Below are 15,595 nucleotides of genomic sequence, written 5' to 3'. Positions count from 1 at the left end.
AGACGCATGTGTGTTTCTCTGTGTGATTGTGTAGTTAGTCAGGTAATTTGGCCCACTCGGCTGCAGCTTCAGACACTGTGGAATGTGGTGGCGGTAGTTGGTTACACTTTTGGTTTGAGTGGGCTGGGCAAAGCAAAACAAACTGGGGGAAAACCTCTGTAGTAGCCGAATCCTTTCTTGAAACTCCAGTGTTTGGTTCACTTTATGTTATGACATCTTTTAGATATTAGGTTAATACTCTATACCAGGAAGAAGTGACAACAATGTCAAATCACTTGTTTCTGCACAAAACTAACTAGTGTTTTCACGATACCAAAATCATGACTTCGATACGATACCCTGCCTAAATATCTCGATACCGATACTAAAAAATCTAAAATAAATCAGGAAAAGTAATGAAATAATAGATGACGGATCATGGAACTTAAATTTTTTTTTTTATTAATTAAAAACGTAAAAATATTTTCATTAAAAAAAATAAATGGTATTCAGTAATCTGATGTCCCTGATACTTAAGTTTATGTGATTTCTTTGATAGTTCATTTTATATTGCATTTATAAAATGATAATGTTCACATATTAACATGTCATCTCTATTCTTATTTCTGTTTTTCTTATAACATCTCTATGTTTATATATATATTTTTATTCTAAAATGGGACAACTGTAAATCCCCCCCGGGGATCAATAAATTATTTCTGATTCTGATATCACCTATTAAACAGAGTTTAATAAGGCTTTTATTTGTAAAACAGTGCCCTTCAACATTTTTTTCTCAGTGATACTGAAAGTGCAAAGGTTAGACACGTCATAGCAGTGATATGTGGGAATTATATCACGCCTATGAACCATTCAGATTGCTTGATTTGAGCTACCCGTTTTATAATGGGTAATTATAGCACATCTAATCCCTCCAAATATAAAAATGACTAAAAAAACTGTACTGGGTTCGGTATGAGAAGTGAAGAACAAAAGACAACCGAGGTCTCAAAACTCAAATTATCTCCACCCCCGGCTGCCATGAAATATTCTCAGGGTAACGCCGATGTTGGCAGCATTTCCTCCAGCAGATGGGAAAATGGGAAAGTATTAATGTGTATAACACAGCGAGCTCTGAGGAACAAAGCTATCCATGGCCAAACACTGCTTGATGTATTTTTGCCTGTGGATCATCACCTCAAATCCACCTGTACAGACGATGATGTTGGTGTTTGTAGGACAGCCCTGAGTCTCATTGGGGATGTTGACAAATGAAATTCTCTGCTGCTCCATGGTTAGAGAGAGTGAGTTGTGTGAAACTCAGGGGTGAAGAGTTCACATTTGGTTATGAAACACAACTACTGAACATTGATGCTCAGTTTTAATATATTAAATCATGTGTTGTTTGTTGCCTCTTAGTGGCTTTGAAAACCACACTGATGATTTTGGAGGTTTTAGACCATTACACCAGGCAGCCGTTGGATTTAGTTCATGTCAGTATGAAAATCAAGACTCAGTTGTCGAAACCAACTAATGTTGGCATTTTCGCTTCATAAATGACTTGAAAAATACAATTAATCAATATCAAAAGTGTTGTAGATGAATTTTCTGAGACTTGAACTTTTACTCTGCTTTCTTTTTTTTTTTTTTTTAAAGTCATCATTAAAATGAAGATGTCATCCTCCTGTCAGACCATTTTAAGCATGAACACTTTGACAAAAAGCAGTTACAGATAATGGTCAGAAAATTATACAGAAAAAGAAATAGGCTGTTGTGTGAAGGGATGTCACGAGAACTGATTCCGGTACCAAGTCGATGGCAAAATTCTGAAAACATCACGGTACTCGTACCGTCAGGGCTCGGGACTAATGGTGTCCTGTAATCCCATAATCCCTGGAACAATAGAAAATGTGTTTGGGACACAGTAAACTCACTACCTTATAATACTATATTGTGAAAAACAAATCCGTATTGAAATCGGCAGGACAAAAGGGGGTTAACGTAAGCTGTTATCTCCGTGCAGGACTATGCTGCTTACCAACTAACGGGTAACGTTAACTGTCTGTACATTATGATGGATTTAGGCTTCATTCAGTAAAAGAGTATTGGGCGAAGTAAAACTATCATGATGTGATCAAATGTAATCTTGTAAAATATAGTTTTTGGCGAGACAGTTATATACAGTTACACTTAAATACAGTTGTATGAAGGAGAAATACTGGACAAATCTCTCTTTTAAAGTACATTTTCAACAGATAAAAAATCTGCAATTCATTTGCGATTAATCGCGATCAATATGAATTAAATATTTGAATTGATTGACAGCCCTAATCGTTTTACTTTTGTTTTTTACCGTAGTATTGAATTGGTATCGAGAATCGTGAAATTTCACTGGTATTCTTATCATTTATTTCTATTTGTGTCTATCTTTCAAATTCAAAGTTCAGAAAGGTGCTTTGAATGATGGAAATCAAATGTGTTCTCTCTTCAGCACCACTGACATGTTTCTGTCAGTGTGAGCTCATTGTTCCTGCAGCAGGGTGGCCTGTGAACCTGAGCGCTGTGCGTATCCCTCTGTTGCCTAAAACAGATAATTACTATAGGTTTGCCATCTGCAACTGTCCCAATCCCTCTTCTTGATTGCATTGAGCCCCAAATGACCAGATGTTTCATCACTATTATGGCATTAGAGCTGAGCTCAATAGGCAGATGTGTGTCTCTCTCGGCTGATTGTTGTCATGATAGAGAATAGTCTGATTACCTCCTCTGATTAGGCCAATGGGCCGCTAATCCTCCCACAGCCGCCACACATCCAGTGTGTCAGCCCTGCCCTGCACCTCTGAGAATGGGAGCAGGTTATACAACTAATACATACACACACAGACACACACTTAAAGGTGCACACAACAGCAGTGCACACACAGAAAGGACAAACACTCAGACAGATGATTGAAATAGTGGTAAGATTGAAAATAACACACAGCATACATACCGGTAAATTTGCACTGCTTTTTCAGGTTGATAGAAACAGGAGGACACAAATGCATTCGCCTTAAAACACACACACACACACACACACACACACACACACACACACACACACAGAGTAGGGTCTGATGTCAGGGTTTATGACGTGAGCTTGGCCACTCATCCCAAATGTCATGTTTATCTGATCCGTATTAAAGACCCTGTGACAATGGAACAGATGGGGCTGCCTTTTGTCCTACAAGTGCACATAGGACACACACACACACACACACACACACACACACACACACACACACACACACACACACATATATATATATTTATATATATCCATGTAGGCTCCCTGCTCTCTCTCTCTCTCTCTCTCCGTCTCTCAGTGGGCCGTTTGAGTCGGGTTGAGGTTGTGTGATTGTGTTTAGCCAAGCAGAGTGATAGTGCTCTACGGGGGAGCCAGCCTGCTCTCACCACGCCAGACGGACAACATAACACACACACATACGCGGACGGACACACACACAGCCGCTGCAACTCCTGCACTATATATATATAAATTTTTTAGATATCCCTTGCTGGTTTTGTTGTCCTAAAAATCAACTGAGGTCAAATGTATTCATCAGGTTTACACTGTATTTTAATCATTTTCGTCTTCTCACTGCAGTAGCTACTGAAATGCGGCTACCTATCTGTTCTTTGACCTAATTACCGTTGTGTGACTGGCACACATTGGATCTTTGAGGTCTGACAAAGTTGTCGAGTGCATTTCCTTCCTCCATAAAACATTTGCAAAGCCCATTTTTGAAAGTATTTTAAATGCATCATTGTTTACATCCGTGCTTACTCACTTGCAGTCTTCTTCACTGCCTTTGCAAGTGTACTGCTGCATATCTTGGTATGTTACCGCCACCTGTTGATCAGTGGAATAGTGTTAAACCATTGGCAGGAATATGTGCACGCGATTGACAAAACTCACTCATAGAAAAACAGCTCCACAGTGCTGCTAGAGGTCAAAAACTCCAGTGGGAACCTTTAAAAAGTCACACAGTGCAATAGGTTACCATGCTATGATGTGATATCCTGCTCTTATAAGTCAACTTAACCCTCCGCATCGCCGCATCCTAATTAATAGTGTCCTATCTCCCAGCATTAGCACACATTAATAGTCCAGAAAAGGCGATTTCATAACATTTGGCACATACAGGCTTCTGTATGTTGACTACTTCTGTCGGTACGAAGTGTCTGGTGTGTGCTATCGGTGTCAAATGATGGTGTTTTGCCCCTCAATAACTTAGCAGTCATATTGCACTAATGCCACACCAGGATTTCATGAAACTTACACAGGGAAAATATAGGGTGCAATAGGTTGGGATTATGCAGTCTCTTCTTTGCTTTTTCTCACTTTTTCCAGATTCTCGTGCTGTAATAACTTTTTTTTGTACGTTTTTCACTTACTAATTAAATGTCAATGGATACATTTCTAACACATCCTTTAGCTTAGCCCCCATGCAGGACTGTTTCATCCCCTGCGTGGGAGACAGTCCCAGATGGTTCCCATATAGACAGCAGCTTGGGTCCACGTTAACTTCTTGTCAGCTTATGTCACTCACATACACTGCGACAGGACATAAACTGGAACACAGTGGATGAGGCAGTCTGAAACAGGGCTACCTTTGACTCATTGTAACTGTTAAACTGGCCAACAACTGAAGCAATATCATCTGTACGTGAAGTAAGCTGCTCGATAAAAATACGATGCACCCGGAGAAGGACTCAAAATGTGAAGCAGACATGCACCTAGGCGACTGAAGCCTGTGTTTGCTCCCAGTGGTGTGTGAAATGTAATGGATGCATTGTTCTCCAGGTGGGAGAGAGAGAGAGAGAGGACATTAAGCCCGCTGTGCCATCACTCCCTCAGGCCTGCCTCTGTGCACAAATGCTGTCCTGTCTTAGTGTGTGTGTGTGTGTGTGTGTGCCTGTCCACCTGTGTATTTACATGCAAATGTGTTGAAGTTGAAATTTAACTCGGGTGTAATACACCGTATGTGTGTATCGTGTAACTATATCCTTGTGTGTGTCTTTGCTGGTTTTATAGGGTGTTTGGGTGTACTGCATGTGTGTGTGTTTGAGGTGTTTTTGTGTGTGTGTCACTTTGCTGGTGTGTGCCTAAGTGGCCATTGTGCAGACACAGTGGAGGAGAGGGAGACCAGCTAGCAACATAAAGCCACCAGTCCAGCTCTTCTGTGGCTCCACCAGCCAGCCAGCCAACCAGCCAGCCAGCCAGCCCCACTCGGCATGCACCTGGCGTCCCCTCACACACACACACCACCATTATTAATTGCTAATACATATTTATGTGGCACAAATTTGCCATTTGTTTATGCATAAAATTATCAATAGCGCGGGGCGCTTAGCCAGAGAAAACAGTGACCTTTTTAAAGAGTAATAAATGGAACGGGGATTGTGTGTGTGTGTGCGTGTGTGTGTGAGTGTTTATCTAATGGCTGATGTTTAAGAGGGAGGTGTTGGGTCGGAACAAGGGGAGGAGGGTGGCGGTTTTTGCGGCTGGACGTGGCAGAAAGGCAGCCGAGGCCTGCCAAGAGGAGATCCACTGATCTGGATGTTTACCCACAGTTTGTATTTCACACAGGTAATGAGCTGTCTTTGTCCCCCGGCTTCATTAGCTGTGTCCATGTTCACAGTGTCCGTACTGGATGTGCCTTTGAGAGTGTAAGGATGATTTGTTTGCACACAAGTGTATCAGTGAGCATGTTTTTTTTTTCCATCTACACATGTGAAGAAGTGTGTGTAAGTAGTAAGGAGTTATGAGCACCTGACTCCCTCTGCAGGTGAACCACACCCTTTAACACTCTAAAATAAGATACTCACCCACTTTATATTCAGTTATAAGTAACATCTTGGCTTTTGCCATTTGATCTCAAGCAAGACTGGCTAGGTTTGAAGAGATAGGGTTGAATCAGGACTGAATGGACCAGACTGGGATGGAATAGGACAAACTGGACTCTACTACATTGGTCAGGACTGGACTGTAGCCCACTGCAGTGGTTCACAGCCTGTTTTCCTTGAAGCCCCCCTTATTTATATCTAAGGAAAGCTGAACCCCCCCAGGTGCGTGCCTCCCTTTGTGTGCGGCAAGCGGGAGAGCAAACAGGTTTTTGACCGCAGTGAAAATGTAGTTATTGAAAGGCTAAACCCCAACAAATATGGATTGAAGCAGAATATTTCATTAGATAAAAACATGTTGTATATTTTGGAAATGATTACATATCTCATTTCTCAATAAATGTTGACTTTGGACTTTACAACGCTCTGCAGTTATTGGAAATGTTTGGATCACTCGAGACAGAAACAATCCTACGCAGTCACCACAGGAATCTAATTCTACTAACAGTATAATACGATTATAATAATATTAGTGGAGCCTGATCATTATCTGACACTGTGCAGAAATTAGGGCTGCACCGATAGCGATTCCTGTTCTTTGGGTATCGGCCGATACCGAGTACCGATCAAATCCCAGTGTTTTATTAATAAGCTGTATGCCTCACTGTGTGGAAGTGACTGGGATCATTCTTTTATGTGTAAGGCAACATCAGGCTTGACTTAAACATTGCTTTCTTAACTTTGTAAAACGAAATGTAACAAATACATACATCGATATAAATTTACTGAATCGTTATTTATTATTAAAATACTAATTTGTACACCAGCAACTAAAGAAGTCTTCAAATTAACAGTAGTTAAAATTCAAGTGTAAACTTTTTTTAATGCAGCAACAAATTGGTCAAAAGTTAAACAGGAATTAAAATGACAGTCTATAACTTATATGGTATATAAACAGAATTGTCTTCAATAGATCGGCCCCGTTGTCACCGATACCTGATCCAGCTATTTGAGTCAGTATCGGCCCGATATCCGATCCGGTATCGGAGCATCACGAGCAGAAATACCGTAATTACTGAAGATGCTTGCCGATCGATACCACTTTCACGTCTGTGGAATAAATATGAAGCTACAGCCACTTGGCTTAGCTTATCTTAGTGCAAAGATCAGAAACAGTGAGGAACAGCTAGCTCGGCTCTCTCTGAAGTAAACAACCCCCCCTACCTGTACCTCTAAAGCTCATTCATTAACATGCTAGTTTAAAAACGTCAATTTGTGGTTTCATGGTGGGTTATGAGCCAGACTATTTCTTGGCTGTGTGCAGTGACTTCCTGGAGTTTTGACTCCAGGATGAGTCCACAATGAATTGAAACAATGAAAGCAAACCGCAACAGCAAAACAATTAACTAGTGCAATTTCCAAATTTGGAAGATTATTAAACAGCCTCTTAAAAAAAAGGGAGCTCCGGTGTTGAATCGAGTCCCTGGAGGAGAGGAAGGACTCATTCTGCTCTGCATATTTAACACAAAAGATATTACAAGAACAAACACTTGTTCAAAGTGTTGAGTTACTGGCCTACACATACGGTATTAGTTTATTGTTTTATAGCTAGATCTTCCCCTTTATACCTTGCTTCTTCTTCTTCTACTCTTTATTCCTCATGTTCTTCTTTCTCATCTTTGAGAGTTCCCGTCTCTCTTTTTTCAGTCTCCTCTTATAGTCATTGATTTTCCCCAGTTTGATCCTCTCTGCTTTGCTCTCCACTCTCCTTCAATCTCTCTGATGATCTGCTCCACACTTCATTTGTCCTCTTTTTTCTCCTCTCACCACCGTAACATCTCTGTAGCGGTGTTTTATCTCTGTGTGTGTGTTGCCATGTTATTGTCAACCTGGCCGTGTCTCTAAATCTCTCTCTGTTTCTCTTTACCAGAGTCGGTCGCGTCTCCGATGGGCATCCACTCTTCAGCAGAGCCACCTCTCCTGGGATGCTTGTAGGTCAGCTGCTATTTTCATACGCCACACACACACACACACACACACACACACACACACACACAGACATTCTGTATTTAAATATGTAAGTGCTCAAGGGACGCTGCTTTTAAAACTATGGCAAACAAACACTCGTTGAACTGGGTGATGCTGTCCGTCATGCTCGCTCCCTCTCTTTCATAACACACACATGGACCCTTTCCCCCCCCCTCTCCCTCTCTCTGTAACCCAGCTTTTATGTGGCCTTCGCGAGGTCACACACAGGGCTCAAGTCAGTTTCCATGACTACACAGTCAGCATCCAGCCAATCGGCATTCTCAGCTGGCCTCTATGGGGCCAGTGGGCAGCCAGTAAGCATCATATCTGTACATCTGACATGGAGGGTAAAGGGGGAGGAGGGTGTTTGTGTGAAGGAGGGGTGGTTAGTACAGAGGCGTCTAATGTATCTTGTGAGGTTCACTGATGAAAAAAGACTAATTTAATAATGCAATATATCCTCATGTATTATTCTTTAATATAGAAGAGTTGATATAGTAATTTTCTTTATACTGAGGCTAATGTCCAAATTCAGTCCGAAGTTTTGTGACTCATAAGTTCCAGACTGATTCCTCTCTATGAATAGTATACAAAATACAGTAGCAACACTATGCAAAGCATGCCAGGAAACTCTCGTCCTCTTGAGAAATGGGGGTTTCACAAAAGCAGTGTAGGAAACTCCTGGGGGACTGAGACGAACAACCCAGATACACAAGTAAATACTAAAGGAACAAAATCCCCTCATTGGACTTGACATCTCCTGAGGGAGAGAGAGAGCAACATGACCAGTGTTTATTTTTCACCAACTTTCTACCGTGTACACTCACAGACTGAACAACTTTCCTCCTTCCAACTTCTGCATACTACTCTTATGTTTTCAGTAGAGTAACAGCAACCTACTCCTCGCAGATGAGACAGGAAGCAGTCATGTTAAACTCCAAATATTTAACAATCCAATCGGTGCTTCTTTAGGTTTGTCAAGTTGCTTCACACAAAAAAACATTATATACACAGAAAAAGCAAGAAAAACAGGGATTTTAAGAAGGATTTTGAAATAGAATGTGCTATTTTGGTGTCAGGTGCACTGGGATGAAGTAGAGTTTCGTGAATGTTAGCTTGACCTTTGCCACAACTCATGTATGCATAAGTGCAGCACCGTACAAAGCTTTAACCAACACCCATGCTGTCTGTTCTCTTAGTAGGAATCATGTGTCCTCTGCTGCTACGTTGCTCAGATGCTCGGCCTGTTTCATTGCGTTCCCCACATTTTCCAACACTGGGAGTTGAACTAGAGTGTAAACTGGGACACTTGGAGCGCAAAGGGGTGAGAGGGCCGAAGAGGTAGATGGTCAGAGAACAGCATATGGAGGGTAGGGAGAATGGGATGGTTTGTTCGGGAAATGAAAGCCGTGGGACGGCAAAGGACAGCTGAGACAAAAGAGACATATGGAGCTTCAACACAGAGCCTGCTTTATTTATTTTTTTGAAATACCGCTGTGGTCAAATTGTTCCTCTACTTTGTCAAGATTTTTAGTACAAACAAGAAAATAGACGCAAGGTGGGAAGAAAAAGTGGAGAGACACACACACAGGTAAATTGACAGTGAGGTGTGAGTTAGGTCAGTTTAGTCGGGACATATGGCTCCCGCCAGCCCAGAGACTCAGCACTGAGGGACCACGAGGACAGAATAGAAGAGCAAAGACCCACATGCCATCTGCACAAGGGACAAAGAGTGGGGAGATATGAGTCGAGTGTGTGAGAGGGCAAGTATGGCCCAGTAACAATGCCAGGCCCGCTGAGACGCACAAACACACCCAGTAGACATATACAAAAAAAGCATATGCACATTCTTATTGGACACAAACACAAACTTTCAAACAAATGCATGTAAACACATTGACTTGAGCACATGCACATGCACACACTCACCAACACTGACACTTTGACTGAAACAGACTTTATGTCACTGCTGTCTCTTCATCTGCCAGAGCGGCCATCCAGAAAGCCCTGTCCTCAAATCAGATTGTGTGTGTGTGCGTGTGTGTGTGTGTGTGTGTGTGTGCTCTTTTTCTCCTTCCTGTCAGACACTCACTGAAGTGGCATGCTTCACAGGGCATTATATTGTCTGACATATGGGTTTAGCTCCTCTCTGCTCCGTCCAGGAAACAAGGCCAAGCGGGCAGCCTCAGAATGGAGCCCTTGGGTTCGATGCAGTTTCCATCCAGTCCGGTCGTCTTTAATGTCCGCGGAGCGAAAACTGGGGTACTGACGGGGCTCCGCTAACGGGGTCACCGGCCCCAGCGCTGGGTCACTTTGTTGTGTGTGTTGGTTCCCCCGTTCGACTTCTGGGTCAGCGTAGGAGGTCTGGAGAGCAGGTTGCGACCATGAGTCAATGTGACAGACACACTTTCTGTGAATAGCTCACCTACATGCTGTTGCCCCTAAATTACACTCTTTCATTTGCTTTCCATTCATGAATCTACAGAGACTTATATAACTTTCTTTTACCCTCATTTTGTAGTTGATGTTGAGTAACAATGCAGAAGCAAGCAGAGACTTTTGGTGACGCATTCAAGGAAACTTTCAGCATAGTTAAAGTCAGAGCATTATGTTTTCGGGTTGTCTGTCCATCCGTCCCGTTCTTGTGAACGCGATATCTCAGAATCTCCTTGAGGGAATTTCTTCAAATCTGGCACAAACGTCCACTTGGACTCAAGGATGAACTGATTAGAATTTGGAGGCCAGAGGTCATAGGTCAAGGTCACTGTGACCTCACAAATCGCGCTTTTGGCCATAACTCAAGAATTCATATGCTATTTATGACAATTTCACACAAATATCTTACAGGATAAAGTTATGAAGTGATGACATTTTGGTCAGACAAGGACGTAAACTGCAACTTGACCTGTTGGCGGAGACGATCAATCACGCGGCGGTAATTCTAGTTTGATCCAGCACCTGTGCTGTAAGTTTTTTGCCTGTGCGTGCCCTACACCTTGTTTGTCTTTGGAAAATGTTTTCACATTTCTAATAGATACATAGAGAATAAATACATGCAAAGATCATTAAAAAACAAACAAAGTTGTCTTATAAAACATCTTTAGTGCAGCCGTCCATCATTAAATGACTACTAAAAGAAGTTTGAGGTGGTTGAAAGAGTAACCTCTCTGTAACTCAACATTCACATTTACTTTCATATCTTTGTGTGTATGTACTGTATGTGATAGTCCATGACTTCTCTTAAGAGAGTTGGATAATTTTCCATAATATTCCATAAATCTTGTGACCGCTGGAATCACGCACACACCGTAACGCACATGACACATGCGTGAACTCTTCACTTCCACCGGGACTAATCCGTTTCAAAGACGTGGGGCATTGGCCCCCACCTGGGTGCTTGCTTTTTCTAATGTGTGTGTGTGTGTGTGTGTTTGAGACGCAGAGTGGGTGGGTTGGTGTGTTTACAGGCATGTGGGTGCTGAGGAGCTGATGGCATAAACAGATAAAGCTGTGATGGAGGATGTGCGCTCTTTTGTTTGAGTTTTAAGAGACAAACGGCTGTCCGAAATACACACACAAGCATGAGACGCACACGTACACACGCCACCCCCACTCTGCAGTGTGTATACAGCACACGTCAGGTCTTAAGTGCTTGGTAACAAAGGGTGAGTTTATCCCTGGGATCCACTGTAAATACAATGGTGAGTAATGCTAAGAAGACTAGCCTGTGGTCACTGCAGCCACGCACAGCTGGGAGATAGTGGCTGAGAATACGTGGGATTTCAAAGGGACTGTCTGGCCTTTTAAAGGTGCTGTGTGTAGCATTTTAGGTTTCTCAAAGTTGAAACCATATTCCCATAAATCTATTACTTTCCCCTCAGAAGAGCAAACATACTGTAAGGGCCTTGATAGCAGACTTTATTGATTCCCAAGGAACTTCCAGTTTGTGTTCTAACACGTAGCTGATATTATAAAGTCAACAGAGGAACTGGAATAAAGTTGTGAAAAAGTACTGGTTCCCCTTTTGTGCAGGACAATTATCCATCTGGTTTCCTATGCATTGTGCCACAAGACAATATTAAAACCAATGTTCAGTATTGTCACGCTATATCGTGTAGTGTTTGACCACACGTCCTCTTTAAAGGCCTTTACACATGGACGGTTTTCTTGTGCGGTTTAATTCGCACGTCAATACATTTTTTTAGAACTGTTGTTTTTGTCATGAATACTTTCACACAGAACTTGAATATTATGCAACATACTTTTGTTCGGAATGAAGTTGATTTTTTGGAGCTTTCGCACTGCAAATAAAGGCATATTAATGAAATAACAACCCGGAGGCTCCATAGTCCGAACCAAGATGGCAAACTTTATTACTCTTTCAACCATGACAAAGGCAGCGAAGACCAGATCCACTCCTTCCGTCCTTACCTTTCACAATAAAAGCCCTAGACATATAATATTCGCAGATGAGTTTTTCCGCATTTTTGTGTCGTTTAGTCGTCACGCCCCCGGTTTGTAGAGGCCTTAAGCATGTAAACTGTTTCGACTTCAAAATTAAATTGGTTTTGTAATTTATTTAAACCTCTTTCACAACAAGCTAGTATGACATGGTTGGTACCAAGGGATATCTTAGTTTTTCTAGTTTCATATGATGCCAGTATCTTCACTCTAGATTTAAAACCGAGCCCGCTACAATCTAAAAATCACAATTTGTGTTAATGCGTTAAAGAAATTAGTGGAGTTAAAACAAATTTGCATTAGCGCGTTATCGCATTAACTTTGAAAGCCCTAGTAGTATTGTTTGAGCATTTCCTCACATTGTAAATGTATGTCACTTAATGTGTATTTTCCAATAGTTGCATGTTAGTTCGTTAGTTATTGTGTTTCCACAGGGTACCTTTACCTCATGATGAAGATGAATTCTCTCTTGAATGTCAGAGCTCAGCACACGTAGAGCCGGTAGAGATTCAGTGCTTAAAGACACTTCAGCAGCGCGGAAGCTCGTTGACACGGGACAAGGATGATCTCTGTATTATTTTTGGCTGGAACATCTGAAACCTTTGACGACACGGCTGAAATAAAGCTATTGTTATTGTTGCAAGCTGTCTCCATACGGTCAACCCCCCCTCAAACACACACATACATACACACACACTGCTCAGCAGTGGGAGCACATCATCTGTCACCCAGGGCCCAGGCGGAGGGGCGACAGATTGTCCTCGCGGTGTTCCTTCAGGTCCCATTGCTCCAAACACACACTCACACACACTCACACACACACATACAAACAATCTGCCCACTGACATACTGTTCTCATAGTATTCCCTCAGAGTGCGGGCAGGGCGGTTTCACTGCCTTTATCTCTGAGGAATATTAATACAACACACCATGATTCACAACATTTCGACACAGGGACACTGTAGTGTTGTTTTTTTTCATTTATACAGCCAGAACATACTACTTATTTAACGCCAATTTATCATAGTTTGTCTGCTTTGTTCGTGGTAGAAAAGTAGAATTACATGCTGATGAGCAGGAGCGTTTGACACGCACAGTGTTACAGTAAAAGATTAACCACGTGCGTTCACATCAAATAGGGGATCACTACTTGCGGCGCAGAACAAATGAATCTCACATCAATGGCTTTTCTGCTGCTATAAGATACGGCATAGTGGGGAGATCAAAACGCCAGCGTGACGTATTTAACTGTCACAAAATAGCCGCATCAATTAAACATCAAGAGCGTGCATTCTATAGCCTGACCCGGTGATAATCAAGGGTGTTTTTTAGTATCAAAGTGCTGCTCAGCGAACGCCAGCAGGCCCTTTAAAGATCATCATCCATAAACATTACCTGGCTTTGTTCTCCGCTAGCGGGGAAACCACACAGACGTCCACGCCTTCCTTTCTCTTTTTCCCTATCGCTCTTTCTGGCGCTCTCATGCCCTCTTTACCTGTGTGCAAAGAGCTACGGGCCTCATAGATTGTCTTAATGCGCTTTCTGTTTCTCTGTGGAATTCTCTTTCTGTGAAGAGAAAGAAAAAAGTGCGATAGAGAACCGAGGCGAAGGAGAGAGAGAGAGCGAGAGAGAGCAGGTAGTTTCATTACCCCCGCCCTCTCTCTCTCTCTCTCTCTCTCTGGGTGCCTGGGTTATGGCCAATTAGGCCTATTAGCAACAACAAAACACAACAAAACCCGGTCGGCAGGCAGGCAGGTAGTTAACGGTGGGAGGAATTGTTATCTCTCCCACCGACAGGAACAAAGAAAACGCTCTCCAGAGTGCCGGTGAAAGAATTTATACCTCCCAGTGTTCTCAATTCTACAATTAAACTCTTTACTGCAATTTCCTGTTGGTTGGAGTCTCCAGAGGGACTTTCCAATGCACTGCAGTGATTTTTACACCTGCAAAGTGGCCTGTTATGTAATTAACCAGGTTTAAGACAATTTCCTCAGAGGTGCAGGGAAGAGACACAATTTTACAGCTTTTAAACAAGACTCTGTTGAGTCTTGTGATGGATGTGGGGATGACACATTAACCTTTATCAGCTCATTTCAATGTGATTATAGCTCTATGGCTCCAGAGGTGATCGGCTTCCTTCGTATCTGCTGTGGAGGTAGAGCTGCAATGATTAATCGATTAATCAATTAGTTGTCAACAATTGAATTAATCGCCAAATATTGATAGTTGAAAAAAGTAAAAATTATTTTATTCCAGCTTCTTACATGTGAATATTTTCTGGTTTCTTCTATGACAGTAAACTGAATATCTTTGTATTGTGGACCAATTGTAGACATTTGAGGAAGTCTTCTTGGGCTTTGGGAAACACTGATCTATATTGTTCTACCATTTTCTGACATTTTATTGACCAACTAATCGATTAATCGAGAAAATAATCGTTAGTTGCAGCAGTATATGGAGAATACAGCGTGATATGATTTGCCTGGTCACTTAGAATTTTTGGACGGATTCGGACCGTAGACCTTAGTTTTGTCATGGTCATTTGACTACTACAAAAGAAAATGGCAATTGTTGTTAGTTATGGTTATGGTGTCAACAGAACACACGTCAGTGGGGCCGTAAAGTGAGAAGAAATTAACAGTCAAGTTGTTGAGTGGTAGTAAATTTGCAGTGTAGGTTTCAGTTTGTCTCTGAATACAAACTGCAGCTCTCCAGGACCCAAGTAAAGGTCCCATGTCTTGCTTCTCAGCTGCTGGATAAAGTGAAGGCGGTTGGCATCAACGTCGGCCCTGGAGGCATAAACAAAGTCTCTCCTGCGCTTCCCCACCACAATCTGGAAGCTTTAGCAGGAACGGTTAAGAACCGGACAAAGGCAACAAGACAAAATGAGCCACAGTAGCACACAGGGAGAGGACTTAACAAAGAGCCAGTTGGAGAAAACTCAAATTATTTTCCGAGGATGACAGAGAGAGGGACGGGAGAGCCCGGAGACACAGTTCACGTACTGTAGGTGATGACGACGGTAGGTAAGTCATGAGTTCTTACGCTCACATAATTGCAATGTGAAACCAAAACTAACCGGTTTAAATGTATACAATGTGACAAAAACTCTGACCTTGGTTCGGACTTTCAAGTGTGAAAAGGTCCTTACTTTAACAGTGGGAAATTCTGCAACATCACACGGTAGTCGTTTAATTCTGGCTCATTGATTGCAGTGGTTCTTTCACAATACATCACTGTA

General features: G+C 42.1%; 2 protein-coding genes across 4 annotated transcripts in view; one reads left to right on the top strand and one right to left on the bottom strand.

The window, feature by feature from the left end:
• LOC141762077 (uncharacterized) overlaps positions 1–15,595 on the bottom strand; it is a 296,685-nt gene that overhangs the window by 2,055 nt on the left and 279,035 nt on the right. The window lies entirely within an intron of this gene.
• sox5 (SRY-box transcription factor 5) overlaps positions 1–15,595 on the top strand; it is a 244,146-nt gene that overhangs the window by 31,655 nt on the left and 196,896 nt on the right. For 2 of the 3 annotated variants that reach the window (XM_074625939.1, XM_074625941.1), the window contains exon 3: positions 7,796–7,860. The gene's annotated coding sequence lies outside the window, so the exon portion shown is untranslated. The remainder of the gene's footprint in view (positions 1–7,795; positions 7,861–15,595) is intronic. The other variant, XM_074625940.1, reaches the window with a different exon arrangement.

Source organism: Sebastes fasciatus, chromosome 23, assembly GCF_043250625.1.
Source record: "Sebastes fasciatus isolate fSebFas1 chromosome 23, fSebFas1.pri, whole genome shotgun sequence".
In the NCBI taxonomy this organism is placed as follows: Eukaryota; Metazoa; Chordata; class Actinopteri; order Perciformes; family Sebastidae; genus Sebastes; species Sebastes fasciatus.
This window is presented reverse-complemented; position numbering and strand designations above follow the sequence as displayed.